Raw genomic sequence first — 13,527 nt, 5'->3', positions numbered from 1 at the left:
TGCCTCAGCCTACCAAACGATTTGAGAACGTGACAGCCCTGGTATCAGAGCTGCAAGAAATGACCGGGAACGGCCTCGGTGTGAGTGCCTGGGAAACTTGACTCACGGCAAGCAAGCAATCTGACTTACTGAACCCCCTCCTAGCTAACACTGACGCCCAGTTCGACTGATACACAGATGTTCCAGCTTGTGTCCGAGCCTCCACGCACCCGGCAGCGCGGGACAGAGGTGGCGCCGTCTGACCGAGATTCGCGACGCTGGAGCCACCTGGCAGGGCGCCGACCGCCCGCAAAAGTTCTTGTTCGGCAGAGCGGCTGACGTTTCCAGGATGGACTTCCGGTTTCTCGCATGCTACCACGCGCTGCGGAATCCAAACTGCTCAGCCCAGATTGGGAACCCTGGACGGTCATTCCATTTTCCAGAGGGGTCCCAAAAGTGGGGCTAAACTCGTAAATTCTTTTTTATAGCAGATCTACTTGCCCGTATCCATGATAACTTAGGAAATGCGGCTTGAAATGGAATGTTAGCGTTCTGACTGTTTGGGGAAAGCTATGATGAGGCACATGGATCTGACTGAGGACCGTGTTAGCTTGTCGCGACAGTTGTATATGCTACTGTTGTGTCTTCCTATATGCTAAGGTCATATATTTGTTCTGCTTATGTGAACTACCAAGGTCTAAAATGACCAGTAGGCTTGAATTGATACATTGTCTCCCGACGACAATACTGCGACTGATCGTCTCTTGAGAGGCTTTTGTGCCGCCTGTTGTCCATTGACTTGCCAACGGCGGCTGTTCGAGTCCACCAGTTTTACATTCACGGATGGTCCATGATTCTCAAAGTGATGCGATCTACAGCATATAAGTGCGCTCTACAGTGAGGCAAACCATAGGCGTATTCTACCAGCGAGGCTTTTCTGACCGTTTCTGAACATGGACGCAGAAGGATGTGCACTGTTTTTAACCCGATTTGTCCACATTTGCCGACCAGCTTTTAACTTAAAGAGATATTACTATCGTGCACTCAGCGTTCATTGACTGATAAGACATTGCTATAACTGGACTTGGACCAGCTGTGTGTGTCTATAATTCCTGGTAGCGACAGAATAGGTGTGTTGCCTCCGTTTCCTTCTTTTCTTCCCTTCCTCTCTACCCGCATGATGACGAACGTCGCGAATTCGTGCTCCAACTCTTCTTGCTGATGATCGACCAGCCTGCAAGTATCTAACAGCAAACAGGTCAGTGGTTTTAGGACCGAACCATTCATCTTCTCTAGCATATCATTCCCTACAGCATGCGGAATGTGCATGTGTTTTCCATTTCATTTCTATCACTGAACAAGCGCATGGTCACGGGCGGCTAAAGCGGTCAGAAAGGTGGAATGATTCAGATCACAGCAGGCAACGACTCAAAATGTGAACCGAAGCTTAAAGCTCCCAGCTTAACACTACTCGCTAGCGCTTGCAGCGTGACCATGTATAGAGCACTATCGAAACGTTGACGTTTCGCTATATGAGTAAGTCGAACTATAAGGTGCTGCCCAACATAGCAGCTTTAATCAGGACAGCTTTCAACAGGTGACAGGAATATACTACAAATTATACTATATCAGGTTGACGTCACAGACCAGTGGTGATACAGTGCTTTTCCAATGCCCCTCAGACCAGTGCTTTTCACAAATTTTTAGCCAGGATTCACTTCACATGCTAAACAGCTTAAAGTGCCAAACAACTAAACTTATTTGGTCGTTAGAATCGTAGCTGGCCGCAGCATGTTGCGAAGAATGCGATCAGTTTGCTACGCCGCCCGGGTGGCGGGTTGGAGGCCCTTCGTTCGGGCGGGGGTCAATTTGACCTGCCCTCCCCTGAGATCTCAGGATCTAAGAGAGCTAGATACGTCAAACTCACAGGGTGTATTAGCCTGTGCGTTAACTCACTTAGGTCAAAGTTTGAGGTTCCGAGGCCCTCAGGTCGTACAAGGTCAAACAATGTCAAGCTCCAGGCTGGTCTCCAAAGTGCCAACAGAACCAAGTTACGTGTTCTATGCAAAAGGTCACATCCTCATGCATGATCAGTGGCCTTGTTTGACCTTAAGTAGGTAATGGTGACCAACATCATACAAGGCTGTTTTGGGTTTGCAGCTGAATAAGGGACAAACATTAAGCTAGGTAGTATGTTCCTAAAAACAAAATGTTGGCTTTGGTCATTTTATGTCAGTGAACTACTTTTACCTTTAAGAAGTCAATGGAAAATTATAATATGTGGTTCCTGTTATCAGTCAATGCGAAATGGGCACCAGAAACTACCCCCATACAGCAAGCCGTAGAGCAATAAAACAGGTTGGTTTTGACGGGGGTCGGACCTTCATACCTGACCCTAGGTCAACAGAATTTGTTCAGTGAATTGTTGTGCAGCCTAAGAAAGCATCTCAGTGATGTATGGCTTCGTCAAACACTCCGTTGTTGCATCAGATTCCCTAGAAATGACTTCGCTGAATGCATGGCTCGACTTTGACCTACCGTAGGACTGCGACCTCATAAAGAACATATAAATTTTGATATCGAACGATCTGCTGTTTAATCATCTACAGCTAAGCAACCATTCGGAAACCATTCCGGAAAAAACCTTCTAGGGGGACGAGGCAAATTGACCCTCATCCAAATGCGTGGTAAACATCTGGTAGTAGCTGCGTGCTAGCTTGACAAAGACAATCTGGCTTCTTCTGGATTAGATACAGGTTAGCTCTCGTCACAGAGCGGCTGTGATATTCCTTGTTTGGTTGTTAGCATGATTTATAATCTTGGTTTCGGTTAAAGTATGTTATTCTGCCCTCTTATGCCTGGTTTGTCAGCAGTTCTGTAAGTGACAAGATTTTATTGTCTCAATAAAGCCGCGGATGTGCTGTTTTGTGCGACCCTCCTTTTGAAGACATCACGGTAGTTTTCAGATGCTCACACAAGCGGTTCAGAACTCCACACCGAAATGATTAGTTTCGGTTTACGAAATTGGTAGTGATAGCACGGGACGGATCTAAATCAAGGGATATAGAACGAAAATGCGACCGTAAAGCGATCAATCAGAATTCAACACTTGAGACCATAACCGCTATCCCGGCGGCTTCTCTTCTCTGCAGGGTACCAGCATGACGCGACGCTCACGACGCCGTGGCAACACCACTACCCGTCAGACGGCTGGCTGGTGTCCTCCAAATGGATCTTCTAATCGTGCTGCCACACAGAAAATCCTGGACCCAGCTGTCAGGCCTCAGACTGTCTACACGACTAGCCCAACTTATGCCATGCTTGGTAAACAATATCATCACGTGCTAGCAGACGCATGACCCTTTGTTTTTAGTTTGTTTGCGCTGGCACTTGTATCGCATGGTCTTGTTGAGATGCAGTGACCCCGCGGGTTTACAGTCGTTAGAATGAACGAAATGCCGTAACGTATGCATGTGCTCAGAGTGTCATGGCGAGCTGTTGCGCAGGATTGTCACTCAGCTAAGCTGATAAGCTACCAAGCAATGCTGTCATGTCTTCAGAATCATGAAACGAATTCGTGGCCATCGAACACGATGAACTGTGTATGTCACGGGTGGACGTTATTGAGAAAAGTTTTGGCGAGGCCACTCAAACGAGCACCATCCAGTGACGAAATGCTCAAATTAGTCTGGTTTCCGCAGACGTTGATGTGGCTCGTGTGCCCTCACATAGCTTAACGTACTATACATAACTATATAACAAATGAGGGAGGTTGAAGAATAACCAGGTAATTTGTAAACTCCGTGATCTACAGAGGAAATCACGAAATTCACAGCAAATTTCCAACCTCCCTTGGGGGTCAGGGGATTTATAAATACCCTGGGAGGCTTGATTACTCCCTACGGTGTTCGCGAAGTCCCTATACAGCAAAAGGGATTTTGACTTCACTAGCCACTGCAAAGGCAGTAGCAAACGATGCATTCAAGGTGGGCACACAGTGAGCACCTGCTCTCTTTGGTAGCTTGTTTTATGTGTATTAATCATGGAAAGATGGAGACAGACACCAAGAAGATCGAAAATAATCCTTGATCCTGACATTGGTGGCCAACAATACTATATATATATATATATATATATATATATATATATATATATATATATATATGAAGCAAATTATAGACATTTCTAACATGAGCACGAATAATAACGGCTGAGGTTTACGTGTAATCGGCTGCTATGGTCATTTCGAGACTGAGTGCCTTGAATAGGTACCACGTGGAATGTGATAGAGCGAACGCCCCGACCCCTAAACCACCACCGCTCGCTCAAAATACCAATAAAAGTTAATTTATCTTGTTCTGTGCTCAAAACTGTACCGGATTATATGCTGCTATACCGGAGGGCGGATAATTAAACCAAGAGGCGACCCTCTGATATATCGTTGGTTCATGTCTTTATGCCTTGTCTTTTCACAGGTACGTGTCAGGTATTTTGTCATCGGAAGATGGTGGAACAATAATACCAGCGAAGCACTGAATCCTTTGAGCCATCATAAGCACTCGGGTGGACGACCAGATTGCGACCAGATGATCGTAACGCCATGTTGAAGCCGACTGTAAACGATTGACTTCGACTCGAAAACAAAGGTGAAATGAATTATAATTTTATGTCACCTCTGCAGCACAATTATTTGGCAAGCTGTCAAAGGCCAAGCTGCCACTTTTTACTGAAAAAACGGAATGGACCATGATGCTACTGATGATGGCAAAGGCGTGAGTGGTCGCCAAGCTCCGGATGAGGTTTTAACCTATGCCCTACGATAACCTATGCCCTAACCTAACCTATGCCCGTGATATGATTTCTTTGGCGCACCGCGTGCCCGTTTAAATCTAGGCATACGAAGGAAAGGACGCCCCCTAAATGGATACGACTGGCGAAATCACAGTCTAATCGTGTTTGTGTGCCAAATCAATGTTGTTTCGGCACGACTGTTCAGGGTTTCATTGATGAGACCCAGGAGTGTTGCGTGGTAAACCTTGGAAAGTGGGACTGAGCCCCCTCCCCTAATATAGACTTGAGCCCCCTGAATACTCTACTGAGCCCCCCCCCCTCCCAACGCATATGGGCAAAACAGGAAATGCTGGGCCAATGAAATCCAGCAAATGTCTGAACTGGTGCTACAATAGGTGCATACCTAAACACATCACTATTAATATCATCATTATCATGCACCATCATTGTCATTATCACATCGTCTTCAAATGGAAAGGCATTTCTGGGCACAGATACACTTCTATAACCGATACAATATTTGCTTTATTCACTTTAATTTTGACATCAGGGACGCAGACCAGTGGCCGAAATCCGGGGAAAAATCAGCGGGGCAACATTATCCTTCTTCCAAGGTGCAACGTTTGAGGTAGGAATAGTTGGAAGGCATGTGCCAGGACACCTCTGAGTTGTACGTTCATTCACAAGCATTGACGGGGCGCAGCAAGTCAGTTTGTTTGAAATTGTTGAAGTTCACGCATGTTTTGATGGAACAGACTACCTCACTAGCTCAAGTGCCAGGTTATCAACCTCCATTCGTTTGGGTGGCCTAAGGGACACATTGCATCACAGGAACCACAAATGTACTTGGATGTGATACGTGTCAAGCTTTACTCCCCATCATTGAATATTTGGTTTTTAAGATATTATTCGAGGAAATGATACCATGCAACATTCTTTTTAGGCCGCTTCCTCAAGCTTAGGTGCTCTTTAATCCGTCTTAATGAATTGCGCAGACAAATTTTCAAATCCTGTCCGGTCTTGAGCCACGGTCCTAAAATTGGTACGAATGGGCCCAGCGCATTCACTTCCTACATCCGCAAGCTCCTTATTTATGTAATCTCTGAAGGTGTATAGCCCATATAAATGCGAACTTTCTTCCTGACGCCTTCCCTGTCGCCACCTACAGCAGTGCAGGTTGGATTTGAGCCAGACGTGCCTTCAGTGCTTCATTATAATCGGATCATGAATTCTTTGTGCATTGCTCATGACATTAATTATTTTTTGTTAATGATTTGCACGTAGAGAGCACAGCAGAAACTGGTCGTCGACGTACCAAACTTAGTATAATTCATCCTGTGTTATTTCCCATTTTCCAATTGCACCATCAATTTCAAAACAACCTCAAGATTAACCCAGAAATGACACACTGGCAACATATTTCCTCAATAAAACGGAACGTGTCGCAAACAACATCGTCGGGACGTAAAACGATTTCAGGGTTTATTACTTTTATGGTCTTTCAGCCGTCATAACTCATCTAGTCGTGTCACAAGTGTATTACAATGCTAAAGGCGACGCGGGATTTATGGCTGCCCTACCGACACAAATAGCGGAGCCAGGGTAAAACTTGAACCGATCCTGATTCCTGTGCGACGTTAAGTTTTCTTAACTTAGCTTTCGTCTAGACGATGTAAAATAACAAGTATACTGGGACTGAAGTGGATATCTGTTGTAAATTCACGTACACAAAATTATGCATGAAACTTCAATAACCCTCTCTAAACAGCAAGGCATTTTACGTCCACACCCTTCTCCTTCTTTTCCATGTGTTTTGTTGATATGGCATATGCCTGCATTTTATGCAAAATCACTTAATGTAACCTTCCTGAATATTGATAGTCATTTTGCACCAAATATAGGTGGCGTGATGAACACTTGGTTTCCTGAAAAAGCCACATGGTCATTGAAAACATGTTTTCCTAACACCTCTAACATGTTTCAGGCATCTGCCTCAGCTCTTGTGTAAGGAAAAATTACTAATCATAGTTTTCTACAAAGTTCTGTCATTCCTGTGAATGGAGCGGCCAGAAAAAACTTAGAAAATTGTATATATGCCCACGCGCTAGACAGATTTTACGGCATAGCAAATCGTCTAAAACCGAAACACGCTGATGCACAAAGATGGATATATACGCTATAGACCACAGTATACACACTTAGATAGTATGAGAATCAAGATATAGTGACACCAGATATATGCGTAATGAAGCAGGTAGCCTGGCTCCATTATTGTAACAGTACCGGCCCGCCCCATGCGGCGGCGGTATCGATGGTTGCCGACCACCGGCCGCGCCGGCTGCAGGTCTCTGCGCAGTGTGCCTCAAAAACCATCACTACTCCTGGACCAGAAAATCTAGAAACACGTTCTTAGTGTCAAAACACGCGTAACGGATTGCCCATAGACTGCTGGAAACTTTGACGCAGTTGCAAAACAAGCCAGAGAGGTATCCTTGAAAAAAACTTAGGAACGATGGATCAACTACCCCCGCCTCTAACAGGGTGAGAGTTAAAATGATTTGCAGGCAGAAAGAGAAACGCAATCTGAGATGAGCAGCTTGATGATTTTTATGTTCAGGTACACTTTGTCCATCATAACCACTTTGGGGAATTAAACTTCACGTCCTTCATATATAACTGCACCTTGCTTTAATAAGTCCTGTGATCGTACCAAAAAAGGAATGTTTCAAGAGTTTCCTATTATTGATGCTAACGAAAAAGTAAGCGTGACAGACCCCTCCCCCGCCTCATATACACAAAATTTCCATAGAATATTGGCATCATATGTTCTATGAACCCATTTAGACCAAAAATATTACCAAAAAGTGCAACAGCTACTTCCATGAATCAAAACACCACATAACCATTCATGATATGGTTTGCTTTTCCTGGGACACGAACTCAATGTACGTTGTAGAAATTACTTTCGAATCAACAAGCCTACACGCTATGGCAAAGATGTCGGTAAGATGTTAAGCCTAAAGACAGCCTAAATCTTGCGCCACATGAGACGGGCTCCATCCCCAATTTGGGGTTCTGCTTTACCAATACATACTCCAGCATCTGGTTTATCACAAAATTTGACCACTTGGAGCACATTTACAAGATGTCCCAAAACTTGGACGGAAAAATGCTCCTGAACCTAGCATCCTAACTTCACTTCTGAGGGCATTTCTCCAAGAGCATTTTCAAATATACCTCCTGGATTACATGAGTCATATATTTGAGGACACTGTGATTTGAGCTAGCTCTAGGTTACGGGCACCAGCTTTTCCTAATTAGTAAAGCATGGCAAAGATATCAATGAAATGTGTCAGACAGCCCGAATCTTGCCCGAAAAGCAACACTTTCTTGCTTCCTTTGTGTGCAGTCTGTCAGCAAGTGCATTCTTAAAATGAAAATCTCACTGGACTTATAACACTTTGCCTTCAAATGCTGAGTTTATCCCAAAAATTTGCATGAATAAATACCATAACGGACTTTTGTATATGTGCTGATCTAGCACAATATTTTCCCATTTGGCCAATTTTCGGTGTCTTATTCAAAAATGAATCAAATAAAGCTAACAAGTATGCTGTTTTCATACTGAGGCCTGATGTTGAAATTCTTCTATCAGGTGTGAGTTACTGTGGACTGAACATATGAACATAATGAAAGAACAAATTTTTATAATCGATATGTTCACTGTCGTGCCCCGTTCACGACCATTCACACTACACGTGCTGTTGCCACCTATTGCACCTATTGACAACCACCTATGCAGAATTGGGCATGCCCTATCTACATGCCTCTACCAAGATAAGTAAGTGGCTAGCTTCTACTTACAACTCACACCACTCACCCGCCGAATGTTACACTCAAATTGACAAACACTTAACAGCTTCTCACAATCTCCTTGGCAAAACACACACCGGTACGCGAACCTAGATAATAAATATTGGTCAATGTTGTGATGGCTCATTAACTTGCGACCGGGCTGCCGGTTGGATACCCTTCGCTCGGGTGGGGGGAGAGGGTCAGTTCGAACCCCTAAGATCCCAGGAACTAAGAAAACTAGGGATAGGGTGTGCTGACCTGTACGTGAACCCGTCTAGGTCAAAGTCTGAGGTTCCTAGGTCATGACTTTCGGGTCAAATAAGGTCAAGCAAGGCACAATTCCAGGCTAGTCTTCAAACGGCTCTTGGAACCTAGATAGCTGTTCGAAGCAAAAGGTCACATGTTCATCTAAGGTCAGTGACCTTTTTGACCTTTTCAAGGTCATGGTGACCAAAATAATACAAACCGATCCGAGTTTCGCACTTGGATATGCGACATAGATTACGCTAGGCATTATGTTCCTAAAACAAAATGTTAGCCTGGGTCATTCTAGATCAGTGATCTATTCAGACCCTTAAGAACTCTATGGAAGGTGCATAATGCGGTTTCTGTTATCAATAAATTCGAAATGAGCACTAGAAACTACCCTATACAGCAACCCCTAAGGTGATAAAGCAGGTCGATTTTGACCCTGGTCTGACCTTCACACCTGACCTCAGGTCAACAAAATCTGCTCATTCAATTATTGTGTTCCCTAAGGAAGTATCTCAGAGATGTATTGCGTCGCTGTTGGATTTAACACTCCGCTGTTGGATCAGATTGAACGATTCCCTAGAAATTGCCTTCGCTGAAACCATGGCCTGACTTTGACCTACCATAGGTCAGCAACCTGACAAGGTACTTATAAATTTTGGATGTCAGACAATCCACTATTTGATTGTCTACAGCTGTGCAAAATTTGGCGCAGGTACTCCGCGCCGTTTAGAAATTATTCTGGAAAAACCTTCCGGGGGGTCAATTTGACCCTCCCACCTGAGCGCGTGTTAAAAGAAACTGCGCCACTCTGACAAGCATAAAGTTATGCACAAAGATAATAGTGTCGTCATTAGTATTTCACATAGTATTGCTGCACCATATCGTTTTTGTTAATATATATATATATATATATATATATATATATATATATATATATATATCTCTCTCTCTCTCTCTCTCTCTCTCTCTCTCTCTCTCTCTCTCTCTCTCTCTCATCCTCCTCCCCCCCACCTCATCTCTCCTCTCTCTCTCTCGCTCTCTCACTCTCTCCTCTCTCTCTTCTCGCCCTCTTCTCTCTCTCGTCTCTCTCTCTCTCCTTCTCTCCTCCTCCTCTCTCTCCTAAGTTTTTTTAGTGAAATTGAACTACCGATTTGACTCGTCCAATACAAAGCTGATGCACAATCTCAGCTTGACGTCTACATGACGTCATGTAAGGTCCATATGATGAGTTGGCACATTCAGTGAGCGGTTAGTTTATCACGCTGAGGAGACAGGGCAGTAAGGCCGAGGAGCATATTTGAAACTGAACTAAAAATACCCTTCAAAGAATTGTGAGACAACGGGAAGTGCCCACATATCGCCCACAAACTGTTTTCGCACACAGCACTGCTAAAAAAAGGTCTGGGCCACTAAGATATAATTTTCGCTTTCACTTCAATAATGCACGCAATTAAGGGCAGGCAGTGATATGGATCTTCCACGCTCGTAGTGCGAATGGGTGCTATTTTACCTCTGGGTGAATATGCCCATAGCAAGTGAGCGGACAAAGTCCATGGGGTTATGATATGCATGCTGCTTAAATGTTGCTTAAGAAAGCCACGATTTTGATCCATGAGTAGCCCTGAAATCAGAATTGACGAAAAAAGAGGCCCACAGAGCGAAAACTCTGGCCCCTGCCGTAACATCCATGTACTTGGCAACTACCCTGTGACTAGACGCGATCACTTCTGTCGCGTTGGAACACTGCAGGGATGCCATATCCACTGCGTTGCGAATAAACACTACGCTCGGAATAACACAAATTTATATTTAAGCCACCACACGCCCGATGCCTTTCGCTGAATCCGCTTCTGCCTCGCCCGTTACCCGCCACGGCAGCGCTTGCGCGTTTAGCGTGGAGCACAGGGCCAGTGATGGACTGGTAGCTATCATATCGGCAAACCTGAACGATATCGGCAGCCGAGCCATCGTCAGTTAATGGCGCTCATTGAGATCCGCTTGTGGTGATTCAGTCTTGACCGAACATGGGAACTCTGGTTAGTTATCATCCACGTAAGGGCACTACACGATGCCCTTACATCAGCTTTTAGCAATGGGAAGCATTCTTCCAGCGCTTGCTCTCTAAAAGACCATCACTCTCTGTGGCACGTCTTTCACTTATTAAATCTGAACCTACCTCTTCACAATAAACGGTGCCAAAATTTTGTCGACATGTGAAATTGATGATAAAGAAACTTTTGCCACCTTTCAGCGCTCAAGCTGCGACGGTTTGACGATGTGGTAGGAAATGCCAGTGGTGATCAAACTGCCCTCACCAAGGACGAGAACGGTGGTTTGGATGTGAGTTGCATGATCTCCATTATTTCCAACGGTTTGCGTGATGTAGCTCATGCTTGCCTCCTTGCAACCGTGTGCGGTCGGCCGGTCGTGTGCAGACCTCGCCTCGGGGCTTATGAAAGTTTGATTTAATTGATCATCCAAAGATCAGAACCGTGTGCATGTTGTGGTCTGCTTCGTGATTCTGCAATCGTGCTGACAATACTGTATTTCTTGCTCCAGGTCATGCCTCTGCCGAAATGAGCGGACACTGACGATACCGATTATCTGCCTAAATCCGATAGCTATCGAGCGGAATCACTTCGATGATGGCTGATGGCAGTGGCGGTGAAGTCCTGAAGAGTTGGGGGAGCAAATGCCATTTTTACGCTGGTTCTTTTACACAATTCCATGAAGTTTAGCGTGGTTTTCTCTCCTAATATAGAGATGGCTGGCTTCCCCTCCCCTCCCCCTTTCCGCCGTCCCTGACTGATGGCTCCCGTTGCCTGCTTGTGGTCCGACAACATGACACGAGCCGCGAGTGGCGCCGCTGGTGGGCGGCTGCCCCGCTCCTGCTTTGCAGGCCCTCCAGCCCCCGCGCCGCGACACGCACCGTTACCATGTGGTCCGATGCGGGCACCTTCACATCACTCAGTGGAGGTGGCTGGGTGCGGTACCGCCGCCGCCCGCGGCTCCGGCTTCGACTTCAGCTCCGGCGGCCTGTGTTAAGGCTCGGGTCGTTTCGGAGCGTGGGCATGGAACGAGGAGGTGCCGTCCCGCCGCCCCGCGGTTCTGGCTCCGGCTCTGGCTCCGGCGGCCTGTGTCCGGGCACGGGCCGCTCCGGAGCGTGGGCATGGGACGAGGAGGTGTGGTGCCACCATCCGCGGCTCCGGCTCCGGCTTCGGCGGCCTGTGTTCGGTGGGGAGGGTGTACGGGCTCCGGTGTGTGGGCATAGCGTGAGGTGGTGCGGCGTCACCCCCTGCTGCCCTCAGGCTGAGCGGCCGGATGCATCTGACCCGTACGTCCGATTGGTGCGCCAGAGCAGCAGGTGTAGAATGACGTTGCTGTGGCCTATCGAGGTCGTGCACTTCCCCTAACTCATCTGGCGTCATCAGCGGGGGTGGACTGTTCCGGGCATGAAGTAGAACGTCTGCGAAATACACATCACAGCTGTTGCAGCATGATAGAAGAAGATGGGTGAAAAGTAGCGCAGAACATGACAGCACTGCTATGCAATCACCATATCTCAGTTGGGATGTCGCTTTCTTCTTGTAACGTTTCGGTTATAATGGTCTGAAGTTTTTCCAATTGCTCTCTATGATTTTCACGTCATAGAAGAAGGTTAACGACATGAGCTCACTTCACTAGAAACTTGTGAAATGTTGCCCAGGTTTCATGAAATATTCATGAACGCCATTCTACCCACTTCCATTTGACCGTCGAAGTGCCGCGCATTCTTTCCCCTTATGCCATTCAACCTGCCTGTGCATAACGTGCCAAACTGACGGAAGGCCTCGCCAATACAAGAGGCATCGTTTGACACAGCAACTACCGTGACCATCGTAGTCTGGACGCGTATGGACGTCCCCCAATCAGGAGAATCCTCCCGCGTAACGCCGGTCACTCCCTTCGCACCGGCCGTCCACTACTAGCAGCTGCAGCCCGTAATGAAGTGCGGAGCAGGGCCGCATACCGCCGGCATAAGTCATGCAGCGCCGTCGCCGTCGATCTGTGCGCGCAGCGTGAGGCCCGCACAATGGAGACCATGTTGACGCTGTACATCGGTTAATGGCGCGTAACTCAGCTCTGAACCGCGGGGGGTGGGGGGCCGCGCCGACAATTTATGACATTATTAACACGCGTGGAGATTTCGGCGGCCCGTCACTGCCGCCAGCGGGCCGGAGCTGGAGCTGGGTCGGGACGGCGAGGGGTCTAACGATTCTGGCTCCCTGGTTCCCCTTCATCCATGCCTTCTATCTCCTCCTCTTCGTCCTCTTCCTGCTGCTGCTACTCTCTCTCTCTCTCTCTCTCTCTCTCTCTCTCTCTCTCTTCTCTCTCTCTCTCTCTCTCTCTCCTCTCTCTCTCTCTTTCTCTCCCTCCCTCTCTCTCCTCTCTCTCTCTTTCTCTCTATCTCTTCTCTCTCTCTTTTGCTCTCTTACTCTCTCTCTTGCTCTCTACTCTCTTGCTTTCTCTTCCTCTCTCTTTCCCCTCTCTTTCCCTCTCTCTCTCTCTCTCTCTCTCTCTCTCTCTCTCTCTCTCTTTCCCTGTCTGTTTCCTCGCTCTCTTTCTCTCTCTCTCTTTCTGCCCTCTTTCTCCTTCTTCTTCTCTCTC

Source organism: Pollicipes pollicipes, unplaced genomic scaffold, assembly GCF_011947565.3.
Source record: "Pollicipes pollicipes isolate AB1234 unplaced genomic scaffold, Ppol_2.1 Scaffold_7261;HRSCAF=8764_pilon_pilon_pilon, whole genome shotgun sequence".
NCBI classification, from domain to species: domain Eukaryota; kingdom Metazoa; phylum Arthropoda; class Thecostraca; order Pollicipedomorpha; family Pollicipedidae; genus Pollicipes; species Pollicipes pollicipes.
Note: the sequence above shows the minus strand (reverse complement) of the source record.